We start from the raw sequence: 16,344 nt of genomic DNA, 5'->3' as shown, positions 1-16,344 counted from the left end.
TCTCTCTCTCTCTTTCTCTCTCTCTCTCTCTCTCCCGGTAAGCACAGTCCCCCCCACTCTTCTTATTTCTCTTAGAGCGCGCTCATCATTGGTTAACTATTTTAATTAATTACTAATTACCTATGGGTCAGATCAAAAATCGGCAAAGACTTCCTGTTTCAGAAATTTATTCTCTATCTGATCACAAAAAAAAAGTGCCGTCTTTCACGGACATCCTGTATATATTTTTTTACAGGTGTTACGATAAGAGCTTAGCACCGCAGACGTACAGGTCTATTTGCGTTGTGGGCTTGAGCTGACAGTGAGATCAGAGCCAGCGCCGAAAAAACCGCTCGTGTCGTCTTCGTTAAGAGTCACCCGTGTCAACAGCACAGGCGTCGAGTGTCCACACACACACACACACACACACACACACACACACACACACACAAACACACACACCGGCCGTTCAAAGATCGAGATCCCGTGTTTCCGCAGCCGGTTATCGACGCGTCGTAAAATTAGCGTCGCGGTGGTGATATTCTCTGGCCGTGCGCGAACGACCGTGGCCGCGTGGAAGCCCGCCAGAAAAAAAAAAAAATTCCGCGGAGGCAGTGTTGTATGTAGCGGAGAGGGAATAGTGGTGAATATCAGCCTCCACTTCCCCCCCGTCCATGTTACGAAAAAAAAAAAAATTGGTTGTAGGTATGTAAACTCGGTTTACGGACGATAGTTTAACGTGACGTCATAACAAAACATTGATGAAATGATTCCATACTTTTATGAATAAAATTGAATCATTTTTATTGAATTATCACTATTTTGTACGGATACAAAGAAGGAGTGAAATGAAATCTACAATTTAATTGATAAATTTACTTTTATTTGCACTCATTAATTCAAATATGTTTATTACTTTAACGAAGAGATTATTTTAACTATAACTTTTATACATGTTTGCTATTTAACTTCTTCCAATCTGTATTATTCTTTTAAGGATAGGACGATGATAGGAAAAGTAGGAAACGAATGGGAGTGTTTGAAGTTTAATGTGCCTCGAAAAAGTCAAATCGATGGTTGTTCCAATCGAGTGGAAGAGAGATAGATGCGGCGCAAGCGTAAAATGAGCGTAACGGGACAATGTGCGTAACGGGAAAATGTGCGCAACGGGACAATTTTTCGTGCGTGCAGCCGGCGTTCATCGATTTATTAGACGTTGTCGCGTCAAAAACGATTTGCGTATATGTATCACGCTCAGCACTATTTAAAGGAATCCTACGAGTTACGTTACAATAAGTGTATTTGCAACACGAGAACACATGAATGTGCTGTTCACCGAGGTTGTTATATGTTACATACACATCTCTGGCGATTACTTGGAAGACTTGCTCATGTGTTTGTATCCGCCAATGCGTGGTGGTATTAGGCCGCGGTTACAAACTACAGTAAACTCCCGATTATCCGCGCATGCTACGAAAAAATACAGCACATGTGTAAATCTGTATTTTATTACAAGTGAGCAAAATTTGAACTCTACTGACGAGTGTATTGTGTGCAGTAAATAGTAAAACGCCACAGGCCTTCTCGGAACTCACGCAGTGTCTAATGAAGTCTCTTGAGTACGTACAGTCCTGTATCCTTGTTACGAAGCAAGTACCGAGCACTTTTATGCTTACATTACTGAAATGTATTGTACCTATGTTAATTATTTAGTAAAATACTAAAATTTTAGCATAATTTAAAAAGTTTTACTGTTAATTGTAACTTTTACTGTATATAAATTTTTAAATTTTTAAGTTGAAATTTATGTTTCCTTTTTTGCTGATTATCCGCGATTTTCACTATCCGCGGTGGCCCAGCTACTTAATTTCGCGGATAATCGGGAATGTACTGTACCCACGAAACGGAATAAAGTAATATAACAATAATAATATATTTACCTTTTTTTTACACTTTGTTAACAATATTCACTTAATTAATCAGGAAATTTAGCACTCACGAAAGCAAGCTTGTATGTGAGTGCAGATAGTCACTTAAAATTGCATGCGGTATTTTGACGATTGTAAACATTTGTAAATGTATAATAACTGAGAAATAAATTTATAAAATATAACCTAAGGAACTTTAAATTAATTATAAAAAGATGAAAGTTAAAAAGAGCAATTTATTTAAATTCAATATAATGTATAAACAAAAACGTATGATTTATTACAAATTATAACATTGTTGCATGAATAAATAAAAATATAATTAAATAAAAATTAAGTTTTTAAGTAAAGTACAGGTACAAAGTTATAACAATATATAAAACTTACTTAAATATTAAAGCCATCACTTCATCAGTTAAATTATGTAGCCAAATATTAACATATTTTTTCATTTGGAAATAATTTTTAGTTTTTAGTTTTGCAGGAAGAATAACAGGAAGAAACTCCAGGAAAAAAAATAAGTAAGGACGTGTATAAACGTTTATTTATAGACTACGCAACTCGCAAAAATGCTTCGCAAGCATATCCCAACTTTCAACGTCTTTTTGGCACGTGTTTCCAACGACCATAATTGAATCGAAGTGTTCCGAGAACTTTCAAAGCCTCAAGCGTTATGTTCACAGAAGACCGTAATGTTGATTTTATCCTATTTACATCACGCTGTCACTTGTTAAACTTTGGCGCAAATGAAAGAGAATAAAACTTTCAAATCAAATTATTTGCTATTTCACATAAACGTTCACACGGTTAACTTAAACCAACCAAAAAAGAAAGGCTGGGAAAGAAAATTTGTTTTCTTCTTTTTTTTTACAATGGTTACGTTACGATGGTTTGTGTGAACCTATCCTAAGTTCCTTGTCTGTCACCTCGTCAGGGGTGTATGTGTGTCGGCGAGGCGGGATGATAAGCGCGACGATCACTGGTGCTTCTAGCGCGGTGTCTCCTCTGGACTGGCGCGCAGTCTTCTCGTCGTGCGTATGGGCGGCGACCGTAACATTATATATGGCGGAGAGATGAAGATAAAGGTGTAATGCAAGTCCCTTACGTGCTTTCAAGAATCTGTACCGGTTGTTTTACGCCTAAAAATTACTCTGAAAATACGCATTTCAGCCATTTTTTAACTCTTCTTAAAAATACAGTTTAAAAACTTAATCCAAAATCGAAAGTCCATTTCCGAAAGCAGACCCCACTCGGATGTCTCGAGCAGTTTTGAAATTGCGTTGTTTTTTCCTGAAGCTCTGCGCACCGTGTGTGTGCCCGGGTAGACAGGTGCCTTAAGCTGGGTTTACGATTGATTTCCTTAAGAATTATAAATTAACATCGAGCACACGATTAAGTCAAAACTACATTTTCCAGTTTATGATTCACATAGAAGTCGTTAATTCTAACCAATCGCAGCACAAAACACATGGTCGGCCATTGTTCGAAACGGAGAATCAGGTTTGAAATAGGTTATTGACAAATGGGATATCTATTTTTCGAAATGGATGATGATTACAAATGACAAATATACGAATTCTAACCCAAAATACTGCCTCGCTCGGTCCAATAATAAGACATAAACTTCCGGTTGAAAGGTTCCGGTTTGTTGCGATTGGTCGCTTCCCTTAAGTCTTAACGAAAAATATAAAATATAACCATTTCTGTTAAGTCTTAAGTCATAATGTGGTTCGCACACGAGCCGTCAAAATTCACACACGACAATCATAAACCATTCCACTAGTTTACACAGAGTCGTATGGTAAGTACACGACTAAGTCTTAATTTTCAATCGTAAACCCACCTTTGAGCGGTGTTCCAGTACGCGTGTGGAGGACGACTGGCGCGCCCCGCCGAAAGCAGCGGCCGAAAACTGAACCAACAGAGTCCCCTAGGCGCTGGATGCGCCAGCTGTCTGCTCCGAGCCGTGACGGACGAACAAGCAGCGCTCTGGGTGGTGACGGCGAGAAACTAATTTCCGCCCCCCCCCCCCCCCCCCCACAAACCCCCCCCCCTGGGCTGTCCCGTTATCCGCCCGACCTGTCGTAGCGCGGACATCTGTGACGTAGCTACTGCAGGGTGTACGCGTGCTCGCGAGATGAAATCCACTCCGCGGGAAAACATACCGCGTCAGACCACCATTCACTGAGCTGATTTTTTGACGCGAATACGTCTTTAAATTTGCTTCCAATTAAAAAAAAAAAAAAATCGGGTAGTTGCAGCTACATATCTTGTCATCTCCTTCCCGAAATTTTAATCACACCACTGGATAGCTGAAGGATCAAAGAATTCGTCACGCTAAGTGATAGACTGTGACGCATCGCGCTTGTTGGAGGGGGAAAGCGCCGCCATTTTGAGGTCATTTTTGTTGCCCGTCAAAATCTATCGATTGCATATACAAAAAAATTTGGTGTATAATAATTACAGTGAATATATGTGGTGTTAAAAAAAAATTGATTATAACATACATAAAATAGTGTATTTTATATGTTGTATCGAAAATATTACCTGTTGCGTACACGTATTTACGTACAACATAACTAAAGTCCAATCATGAACAAGTGTGAGAGTATGAATGTTTGCACTCTAGTTTGTGACCAAATCAATCCAAAAATTTCCTACCTGTAATATTACACTTACCTAGGTTATATCCTAAATTATTTTGCTTCTAATATTCCCTGTTTCTTCACAGGATTTTTTTTTAGTAAATCCATATTATAACTCTATTTAATTGTTAATGAAAGGTTTTTTTATACTGTACGAGAACTTTATGTAATTATTTTTTGTGAACCTGAAGCGAATTTTTGTGTTAGTCCTAGCATTTAGTGAAAGATTTAAATAATGATGTTCACTGTTATGGGTTAAATGTTCGTATGTAGCCTTCTTTTTCAAACACTTTATTTTTATTATTATTATTATTTTTATTTATTTTTTTATTTTATTTTATTTTTTTATTTTATTTTATTGTTATTTTATTTCTATGGATTAAAAATTATGCTAGATTGAAGCATCAATAAAAATACAGAATTGTGCACCAATTTTCGTAGGAAATTCTAAGTATTATCTCGAAAAACGTGTTTAATGTATGCAAAACCAACCACATCCATGTGTTGTACAAAGTTGCAGTATCTTTCTTGTAGTATTACAAACTATTTCTTGGTAAATGGTTCCCAAAGTTATCTTGGAAAAATGTACAGATTTTTTTTGTGAATAGCAGATGCTAAATAGTAAGAAACTGCTGTATTGGATTCATTCTGTATTCAGGGTTGGGAGATGGACAAATATTAGACTTAGTTTGCTGACGAAAATGAGAAATTCTTCAAGTATTTCAGGATGATGCCCTCGAACAGACTTGACTAAATTGCCAACATTAATTACGCACATTAATATGCACAAAAACAAAACAAGAGTCGAATCGTTAAATAAATCTATACATTGGATCTTTTTTTTTTCGTGCTTTATAAAACCCATGCATGTAGGAATAAAACATAAACCAAAAATAAAGAAGCGCTTATTTTTTGCAAGCGCGACATATTTATTATATCCTGTGCAAAAATAATAAAAAAAGCAATGTTTCGCATAAATTTTTTTTACGCTATTTATTCTTGTAGTGTTACGAAAATATATATTTTTTGCTACTAGTTTCCAAACAATTTTTTTTTTTTTTTTTGCGAAAGGTACAAAAATATATATTTTTCTTCTCTGTAGCTTTACGGTTAAGGCTGTCTTTTCCAGCGAAGAGCGGAGAATCGTCCAAGCGTGAGAGGTCTGACCTCCGACCTCGGTCCTTATCAGCGACAGAAGCAACGCTAGAATGCCACCCCCCCCCCCCCCCCCCAATGGGACACTGCGGTTCCCTTATCAGCTGCCACACGCCCCAAGTGAGTGCTCATCAATCCGGAAACCAGGCTCGCCCAGGTTGTGACGTCCGTTTCTACCGTACACGCCCGGACTTCCGGTTTTACCTGGTTCGGGGGGGAAAAATAACGCAGTTGTTTTTCTTTCTTCTTATTACGTTCCCATGTTCGTAGGGTTCAGTTTTTTTTTGTTTTTTTTTTGGTGTTTGTATATTTTTATTTCGCGAAAAAAAAAATAATCTAAACGCTCAGTCAGTAGCTGTCCTATAAATAAAATATTCCGATATTTAACAAAAAAAAAAACATGGGGAAAAAATAAGTTATCGACCGTTGTATGAATGTAGATATGTTTGTATTATGTGACTTTGTCCGACGATTTTCGTGAAATTTGATTGAGTAGGCAGTCATGGCTAAAGGAATTTTTTTTTAATTTTTTTTTGTCCATTCTTGACCAACTATTAGAACATAGGAGCTAGAAACTGTCAAGGGGTTGTTAGGTTGTGACGTAGTTGAAGTCACTGTTTTCACACGTCCGCCGTCGCCATTATTTGTCGCGCCGAAAACATTAAGGGAAAACGGTGCTTGAACCACGTCTGTTGGTGGTCAGTAATCATGGATCTCTGTCGCCAAACAGTCATTGAGAACTGTTTCCGCAGCTGCGAAAACTCTACGCGTCAGCCAACGTTTTGGGCTTACCGATAAGTTAGTTATAAATCGATTATAAAATTTTCATCGAAAAAAAAAAACAACAAACAAATCAATACAAAAGCGAGTCAGAGCTACATTGTATCGGGTAAAAATTTAAATCGTATAGTGAACGTAATTCTTCTTCTTCATTTTTGTTTTATTTTTGCTGTTGTGTTCTTTTTTTTTGTTTTCGTCTTTATCGTTTTCTTCATCTTTGTCGCATCCTTTTCGTTTTTCTTCTTCTTTTTTCACATTTTCATGCATTGTCATCCACTTCTGAGCTATGGTACAAATTTCAAGTATCTAGCTCATCGGGAAGTTGGTTTAAAATCAATTACATAAATACACCCGGACAGACGTACAAGAAAGCGATTTAATAAAAACGTGGTAAAAATTGGCTTCGTCCGGTTACCGTAGTCGAGCAGACGCGACCACCTTCTGACTACAATAACCAGTTCGAACCAGTTATTGTGTATGGCCATGGAAATTGTCTTCAGTCAGGACTTTCATCTTCTTAAGGCCCTTGTCTACCCGGGCACACACACGGTGCGCAGAGCTTCAGGAAAAACAACGCGATTTGAAAACTACTCGAGACATCCGAGTGGGGGTCTGTTTACGAGAAGCATTTAAGAGTTCGCTGAGGGCCGAAAAATACTTGTGATTTCGGATTAAGTTTTTAAACCGTATTTTCGAAGTGTTTAAATGGCTAAAAACGCATGTTTTCAGAGTAATTTTTAGGCATAAAGTGCTTTAGTGGGTGCAGAACGCAACCCTCGAAAGTATACTATCAATCCCGTCATAATTTATCGAATGAATACTAAACTTCATATAAAACTTTGGCCGAAACACGTTTCGATGAAATAAATTACGACCGTAAATTGAAAATAAAAAAATCAAAGCTTTCTCAGTATTTTCAAGCAAATGAAATATTTTAGGTATATTTCGAAGAACTACTACCTATCTTATTCGTTATCAAGGGTAGTAACTTACGGAAAATGTATAAGTACATAGGTTTTTTTTTGTCATGGCCCATATAACCCAAATTCATATTCAAGAGAATCATAAACATTATTGTTTAGACTGTGTATTAGTGTGTGTAATTTTGTGTAAGTAACTTTGATTAGACCTCAACGTAATCAGTGCTTCTGAGAAGTCTCTGAATACTTCAAGTTGTATTTCCCGCGCTGCTGTGTAGTGGCAACCATTATCCAGCATCCTCTGCCAATAGTTGGCAGCCCTGAACTTCCCGCCGGAAGTCAGCCGTATTTTTCATCATGGCGGTGAGCAGTACTATGGTGTAGCCTCACGGTTAAATTGTTGTATTATAATGGCATCTATAATCATTATCGTAATCGTATACAGTCCACTCAGTCATCGCGCTATAACAATTAGGTATTCAAGAACGAATGTTTCGCTCGTAATTGGAACTCGTCCCAGCGAAGGGGGACGGGGGGGGGGATGTGACAACCCCCTTTCAAAAGTGTCTTTGGACTATAGTGTATTAAAGCTCTCTGGAAGCCCCCTTAAATCAAGGGGGTAGGGGTGATTCCCCAAAGCTGAAAATTGCCTCGAGCCTCGTTCGCGTTCGGTGAACTCTGAACCCAAGACCTCCGCGATCGATAGATCGATTAGACACCCGGTAATTTTCTGCGGGTTCGTTTCGTCGCGAGGTACAGCACTGGTTTTTTGATGGCTGGATCACAAATTCTTCCGGTCGGGGCGACTGAAATGCTGCCCCTTTGAAGGGCAGCCCTTCAGAATTTTTCTGACAGTGGTTAGTTTGTAAAGCGACTGGAAGGGCAGCCCTTCCAGTATCTTAAAATGTGTCTATTTTCGTAATTTTATAATCCTGAATTGTTGCCCCTTGGAAGGGCAGCCAATCAGGATAGCTTTAACAGCGATGTTTTTGAAAGGTTGTCTGAATTGTTGCACCTTGGAAGGGCAGCCCATCAGGATTTTTCGGACAGTGGTGTTTTTGAAATGTTGTCTGAATTTTTGCCCCCTTGGAAGGGCAGCCCTACAGGATTTTACAGACAGTAGTGCTTTTGAAAGTTTGTCTGAATTGTTGCCCCTTAGATGGGCAGCCCTTCAGGATTTTTCTGACAGTGGTTAGTTTGTAAAGTGACCTAACCTAACATAACCTAAACTAACCACTGTCAGATAAATCCTGAAGGGTTGCCCATCCAAGGGGCAACAATTCAGACAACCTTTCAAAAACACCACTGTCAGAAAAATCCTGAAGGGATGCCCTTCGAAGGTGCAACAATTCAGACAACCTTTCAAAAACACCACTGTCAGAAAAATCCTGAAGGGCTGCCCTTCCAAGGGGCAACAATTCAGCTCCCCCTTCCGGTCAACTACTATCTAACAGTAGAGTGACTGAATCACACCGACCCTTTCAAGTACCTAAAAGTCGGAAAACCAGCCAATAGGAAAGCTTTAGCGGGTATATTTACACAGTAATATTAATTTTAAACCTGACATCGAACGAATCCACGAAATTTCCGGGTTAACAGAACAGAAATAATGTCGATGGTTCTTCTTCGAAGTGGAACTTTAATACACACATAAGGGAAGGTCGATGACGTCATAACGCAACTAAGATGGCAACGAAAACTGCAACGCACAGGGAAGGGGAGGTTCAGGAGTGGGGTGTTAGATGTTTTTTCTTCCTTTATAGTAATATTTGTATTTGTTCACTCGCATTCATGCTCACTCGCTTACTTTCACACATTCTGATACATTCTCATTACTCTTATCTGCGAAGTTTAATTTCTAACGTAAAAGGCAGTCATGTACCCGTGTGTTTCTTTCTCTCTCTAGGTTCGTCAAGAATGGTCGGATATTTTTTTTTTACAAACAGAGCAAATTAGTAATAAGTAGAGACCGGAAAAATTCGCGGGTTCAATGACGTTCAGGATAGACTCCAATATCCACTACTCACTCGGGCAAATGCCAACTGTTCATTGGCTGCTGACTTGTGAGTCGTCACGATTGGGTGGCCTGTGATTCGACACTTCTACGAGTGAGGGTCTCTAATTGGCCCCCAGTCCTCCAGATTAACAGTGGACCAATGGCAGAAGCAGCACAAAGGTATAATTATTTGAATTTTAGCATAACACGAAATGAATCCGCGAATTTTTTAGGTCTCTAGCACTAAGTAAGTTAGGGCTTGAAAGGTTGCGACCATTTTCAAGCCATTTTTTATGTAACTATAAATTTACGTTAAACACTGTTCAACTTATAGATTTACCAAGGAAATCAACTTTTACAAAATATAATTTTAAAAAATGTTTGATTTGCATACCTATTCGCATTTTTTGGTCCTGAAAATAAGGAGAAATTAAAAAAAAAAAGGTTTTTAATTTAAATTCAATGATATTCTACTGGCTGCTTTATGATATGTTTTGAATTTCGTTTAGAAAGACTTAACCATACAAAATAAAAATATAATTCATTTTAATTACGTAAAATAATTAATTGAGTAGGTATGAGAGTACGCTATAATTTATTTTAAATTTTAGCATTTTAATTGACATATTTTTCTAAGTTTTTCTGATTATTTTTGTAAGATGCATTGCTAGAGCTCAAGTTAACCAAGAAAAATATTTTTAAATATAACGATAATAATATTTTACAATATTTAAAAAATAAAAAATAAAATTAAGTTTTACATTGTTAATAATTTTTAATTAACAGCCTGCATTATTCCAAACACATTAAAATACATTTGCTTTAGATGGGAAATGTACTCTGAGAAAAAGATATATTTTTTATCAATTTTATGGCCAATATTTCCATAGTATGACTGAATAATTAAGAAGAATTTTTTGTAATTAAAATTCAATGACATCTGCTCAAATACTGCTGAACATAAAATCTAGTAAGACACAACATTAAGCTCTTTATCTAAAAAGAATATTATTTTTTTAAAAGTGAATAAATTATCATCCGTAAAAAAAATTAACCATTTATAACAGAAACTAATACATATATAACAACTATATTAAAACTATTTTTTCTAAAATATTTTAATATTTAGAAAGGCAATTGTGTTGAAAATGACATCATCAAAATAATTTATTGTGTCTTACCTTTTACCCAGTGGCCGCTCACATCAATTTGCATTTGTTGACACAGCGGAGTAAACAGGTCACGAGCTTTAGTCGAGTGCAGTCCCGAACAAATGTCATCCTGAAACAAAAGGAATAAGTTTGAGGATGTATTATACGTAGAGAGAGGTCATTCCAGGATAAATTCCACGATCCTCTGCCTACTTGGGCAAACGGCACCCGTTCATTGGGTACTGAATTTTGAGGCGTCTCAAGTGGGTAACTTGTGGTTTGATACCTCTTTGATTGATTGTCTCTAATTGGCCAAGAGTCCTACATATTAACAGTGAACCAATACCAGAAGCAGCACAACGGTATAATTATTTGAAATTTAGCTTATCACGAAATGAACCCGCGAATTTTTCAAGTCCCTACCAACGATTAGCTGAAATGAGCACTGTGTACGTAAAACTGTGGAGTCAATCATAAAGGTTGCTCACTGAACTCACGAATTTCCCCGGTCCCTGATAGTTAGGGACACCTGTATTTCGCGATTTCATTTCATGTCAAGGTATTTCACAAAACACTGTAGCTTTTTCTAAGAGTCGTGGCAAATTGTGAGGGTGCAGCAGTACGGTGACCACATTCTCATTGGCCCCGTCAAGAGCGGGACGACACCTCTCACCGACCTCAGCCAATAACCACAGGAGAAAAGATACAGCATTTTGTAAAATACCTTGACACGAAATTTATTCGCGAAATACAGGTGTCCCTACTGATAGTTACTGATGTTTATGGCAAGTTAAGTTTTCGCAAACCTGATGCGCTTAGAAAAATTGTAGTTTAATTACAAATAGCACAAATAGACTCAAAATAAGAACGTACAGAAACGTTAAGAAAAATTTTCCTTTTCTAAAGTTACAGAAAAATTTCAGTGGCGACTACGGTTCGAATGGACAGGAGGGGCAAGAAATAATTGTTTTCACCCATTTTGTATTTCACATTTCACAAAAACTAACTAAATAAACAAGAAAACAGGGATAAAATACAAAAAACTAAATAATACACATAATAAACAACTATAAGTTTCATATATTTTTAATAATGATAATGAGTTTTTTTTTTAAATATAATACATAATAACTTTAAAAAAGGTAAATAGCTTTTCTGATAAATTTCGAAATTTTTTAAAAAAGGGCAACATAATACGCAGCCAACCTTTTCTTGATTGTATGATACTGAGAAAGAAACGTAGCTACTTTAAAATTTTCAATAAACATTTTCTTTCATTTCTTTTTCAGTTTTCATGCTATCAATATGTACTAGGTTTTATTGCCAGATTTAGGTTAGTTTTCAAAGCTATATAAATACGGCGGAACAACGCTCCATAAAGGCTCTAGCGCACGAGAAATATTTGAGGCCGAAATAAAAGTCAGTGGATGTCGAATGCAATAGCGAGAATTCCATAAGTTATTTTCTTTCGAAAAGAGTAAAAAACCAATCTCCTACAAACCTCAAAACACTTTTATGTTACTATTCGAAACATCGATGAAAATTCAACTCCTCTGTTTCCGAATAGAATACTTATAACAGGACGGAAATCTTCAGTGGTGTATTTTGAGTGCCCACACTACACTAGACATCTCTTGAGCTATGTGACAGCTGTGTATATAGCACAATAAATTCCTGAAACTTTTTTTTTACGAGCAACCACTGAATTGGAGTGAGAAAGCTTCATAGAACGAATACTGAATTTTTTTTTCAAACAGAAAATTTTATTGACTGTATTATTCCATGAGTATTTTATACTCTGTTCCATTAACCAACGTAATGAATCATCTATAAACGTAAAAACACACTCAACGAACTTCCGATCACGCCACACATGTGAATATGAGGGTTTATGCAGTTGTGACGCGGAAAGAAATGTGACGAATTCCTATCACGTGGCTCAAAGCGATCAAAGGTGCTTGCTTTAAATTTTCTCAGTACGATAAACTCATGCTAGTTTATCTTTCACTTCTTATAAATCTACTCATTAAGTTATTGAGTATAGAATATTGCTGAACCTTTTTCCATAAAATTAAAAATAAAAATAAATCCTAATTGTAGTCATTGCAGTGAAAAATTTTCACGCATTAAGCATTAACAACATAATTTATTTATTATTTATTTATTATAATTATTTGAGTGCCTACCAACAGTCAGAACCTTTAACAGGTGGGCAATTAAATATTACAAAAAAATAACAATAACATACACAAAACACAACAATAACACAACAATAAAATGGGACAGCACAAACATAAACACGTGATAAAAGACACTTAAAAAAATATAATAACAAACAAAATTTGTCAATTTTAAATTTATTAATGAAATAACAATAATAAATTATTTACATAAGAAATTATCTTAAGTGCAAGAAAATTAAGAATTCAAAATGTATTTAATTGAGATTTTTACCCTTTTGAAAAGGTCTAAATTTTTCAAAATATCATTACAATTATCAGTACACCGTTTTGATAGCTCATTTTTTATGTGATACGTTCGAAAAGGTCGCATTGTTCTATGATTGAATGAAGGAACTTGAAGACCAATTTTGTTTAATATTTCAGTGCTGTGGTAAACATTTATAAAACAATTTAATAATAATAATTTTAATAAAAATAATATACCAAGTTTTTAAAACTGACTGAAATGTATAAAATTATTTATCCCAGCCCCATAAAGAATTATAAAGCCATACAGATTCCTTACACCATACATATTGTCCTGAAATTTTGTGATTGTGGTTTCTTAATCTGTGACTATAGTTAGACACCCGGAAATTTCGCGAATTCTGTTGCCGTCAGCCTAAAATTCAAAGAACTTTAAGGTTGCTCTACCAAGCTTTGAGCTTATTTTTTAATGTGACTTTTTTTTTTGCTCAAGTTAGTAAACCCTACCTGGTTCGCTTTCTTCTCTCCTAGCTGGGCCTCGTTGGCTCAAAGTCGTAAAGGGGCGTGTCTAAATAACTGCGGTCCAATCATGAACACGGTGCGAGAGTGTGAAGGTTTACATTATAACTTGCGGCCAAATGAATCCGCGAAATTTCAGTTTCTCTAGTTGTTTGTTGTATTGTGTGGGAGTGAAAAAAATGGGGTTGTGTTCTGTAGGGAGGGGGTTGTGTTCTGTAGGGGGGAGGGTTATTCTGTAAGGAGGGTTGTGTTCTGTAGGCGGTGGAGTTGTGTTCTGTAAGCGGTGGGGTTGTGTTCTGTAGATGATGGGGTTGTGTTCTTTAGGCGGTGGAGTTGTGTTCTGTAGGGGGCTTGTGTTCTGTAGAGGATGGGGGTGTGTTCTGTAAGGAGTGGGTTTGTGTTCTTTAAGGGGTTTGAGTTGTGTTCTGTAGAGGATGGGTTTGTGTTCTGTAGGCGGTGGGGTTGTGTTCTGTAGGCGGTGGGGTTGTGTTCTGTAGGCGGTGGGGTTGTGTTCTGTAAGGAGTGGGGTTGTGTTCTGTAGGCGGTGGGGTTGTGTTCTGTAAGGGGTAAGGGTTGTGTTCTGTAGGCGGTGGGGTTGTGTTCTGTAGAGGATGGGTTTGTGTTCTGTAAGGGGTTTGAGTTGTGTTCTGTAGAGGATGGGGTTGTGTTCTGTAAGGAGTGGGTTTGTGTTCTGTAAGGGGTTTGAGTTGTGTTCTGTAGGCGGTGGGGTTGTGTTCTGTAGAGATGGGGTGGTGTTCTGTAAGGGATAAGGGTTGTGTTCTGTAGGGGGTGGGGTTGTGTTTTGTAAAAGGAGGGGGGTTGTGTTTAAGACGGTTCCTCAGAAAATTGCCTGTTTGTTTTTTGACGGGCGAACTTTACGCTCTTAAACAGGCAGTTCTCCCCAAAGGTACCTGCCTATTTATCCCCCTCCTCCGATGTGGAGTAGGCACGTTTCTGCCCGGAAATGCAGTCCATCAGAAGCGCCTCTCACCCTCTCGTTTCCGGTTTTACGAGGGGGGGGGGGGAGGACGGCGGAGGGAAAGTAAAAAAAAAGAAAAAAAAATGCTTTAACGTCGCAACCCTCGCAGCCAATCGCTCCGAGGGAATAGCCGGCGGTCGTTCTGCGCAGATTCGCTTCCGCTGGGCACTTGACCCAGATTCATCCGCCTGTATTCATCCGCCTGTATTCATCCGCCCGAGCCGCGCACGAGGGATGGTTGGCTACGAACACTGCAGTGCAACAACTAACTATTTCAAATTCAAACTATTTTTAACCGAATACTAAAAAAAAAAGAAAAAAAAAATGGTTGTCTGTAAAGTCGGTTTACGGACGATAGTTTAACGTGACAACGTCATGACAAAAAAAATTGATGAAATGATTGCATACTTTTATGAATAAAATGGAATCATTTTTATTGAATTATCACTATTTCGTATGGATACAAAGAAGGAGTGAAATGAAATCTACAATTTAATTGATAAATTTACTTTTATTTTCACTCATTAATTAAAATATATTTATTACTTTAACGAAGAGATTATTTTAACTATAACTTTTATACATGTTTGCTATTTAACTTCTTCCAATCTGTGTTATTCTGTTAAGGATGGGACGATGATAGGAAAAGTAGGAAACGAATGGGAGTGTTTCAAGTTTAATGTGCCTCGAAAAAGTCAAATCGATGATTGTTCCAATCGAGTGGAAGAGAGGTACATGGGGCGCAAGCGTACAATGAGTGTAACGGGAAAATGTGCGTAACGGGACACTTTCGTGCGTGCAGCCGGTGTTCATCGATTTATTAGACGTTGTCACGTCAAAAATAACTTTATAATGATGCCAATTTTGTATGGATTAATTGCGTAGCTCACGTAATATATCACTTAGGTCACTATATCTCTTAAGTAAATAACCCCTTTTTTAGACACTAAAAATCAATTTGAAGATGTAAATGTATCCACTAGAAAAAAAACTTTCGCAAATTTTAATTTTTAATCGTTAGCAATCAAACTATTCATTAAAACTATTTCCCGCTTTTTTTTACCTAATATATTAAAGACTGTAATGACATGTCGTATTAGTGGCAATTTAACATTGTTTCAATGATTGTGGCAATAGGGAAGTTTGATTTGAAACAATTTCGTGGACAGAAGCCATTAATAGTTTACACAGATCATCATAAAAAAAATCTTGTAGAAAGGAACACAAAGATTAATACACAAGCAGACGGAGAAAAATCCGAAATCAACTGATGCCAAATGTAAATGCCTAGAAAGCACAAATAATTCCGAAGAAGGAATTTATTCCTGGGGGAAAACAATGAAGGTAATAATTACAGCACAGAAGAACACAGTGTACTTGAAATTATTCACAGCAAAAAAAAAATTTTGCCACAAATATTTTCACTGCAAAAAATTTTGAAAACTACGGTAGATTTATTTTTATTCAAGTGGTTGAAAAATAATTAAAACTTTTACTTCTAACCAACGTATTAAATTTTCCGTACGCCAGTGACATGATAACTACTTAACGTTCGAATAATTAGGACACACTCACACACATATTAGTATGGTCTCTATTCACAATAAAAAAAAGTTTACAGTTCACAATTCCAACGAATTACGTTTGCAACTATATTTTTTGTCTATCGTCCAACAGTAGCGTTTAAACAGAGTTGTGCAATTACAGACATCTGAGAAGGACATTTTAATTGTTCTGGTGAAAATTAAAATAGAGATGTTTTTGGCTGGTTTTTGATTCACATTCAAGTCACAGATCCGCCATGTTCTGCCTGGGAAATAAACAGGGAAGAGAATATAAAGTCAGCGGAGACAGGAAATCTAA

General features: G+C 36.9%; 1 protein-coding gene across 1 annotated transcript in view; it reads right to left on the bottom strand.

Moving 5' to 3' along the window:
* The window catches only part of LOC134541174 (corticotropin-releasing factor receptor 1-like), a 163,618-nt gene that overhangs the window by 72,205 nt on the left and 75,069 nt on the right, over positions 1–16,344 (bottom strand). The window contains exon 2 of the mRNA XM_063384406.1: positions 10,585–10,684. The gene's annotated coding sequence lies outside the window, so the exon portion shown is untranslated. The remainder of the gene's footprint in view (positions 1–10,584; positions 10,685–16,344) is intronic.

The sequence above is a fragment of the Bacillus rossius genome, chromosome 18 (genome assembly GCF_032445375.1).
Source record: "Bacillus rossius redtenbacheri isolate Brsri chromosome 18, Brsri_v3, whole genome shotgun sequence".
Taxonomy (NCBI): domain Eukaryota; kingdom Metazoa; phylum Arthropoda; class Insecta; order Phasmatodea; family Bacillidae; genus Bacillus; species Bacillus rossius.
Note: the sequence above shows the minus strand (reverse complement) of the source record. Positions and strands in the feature narration are given on the sequence as shown.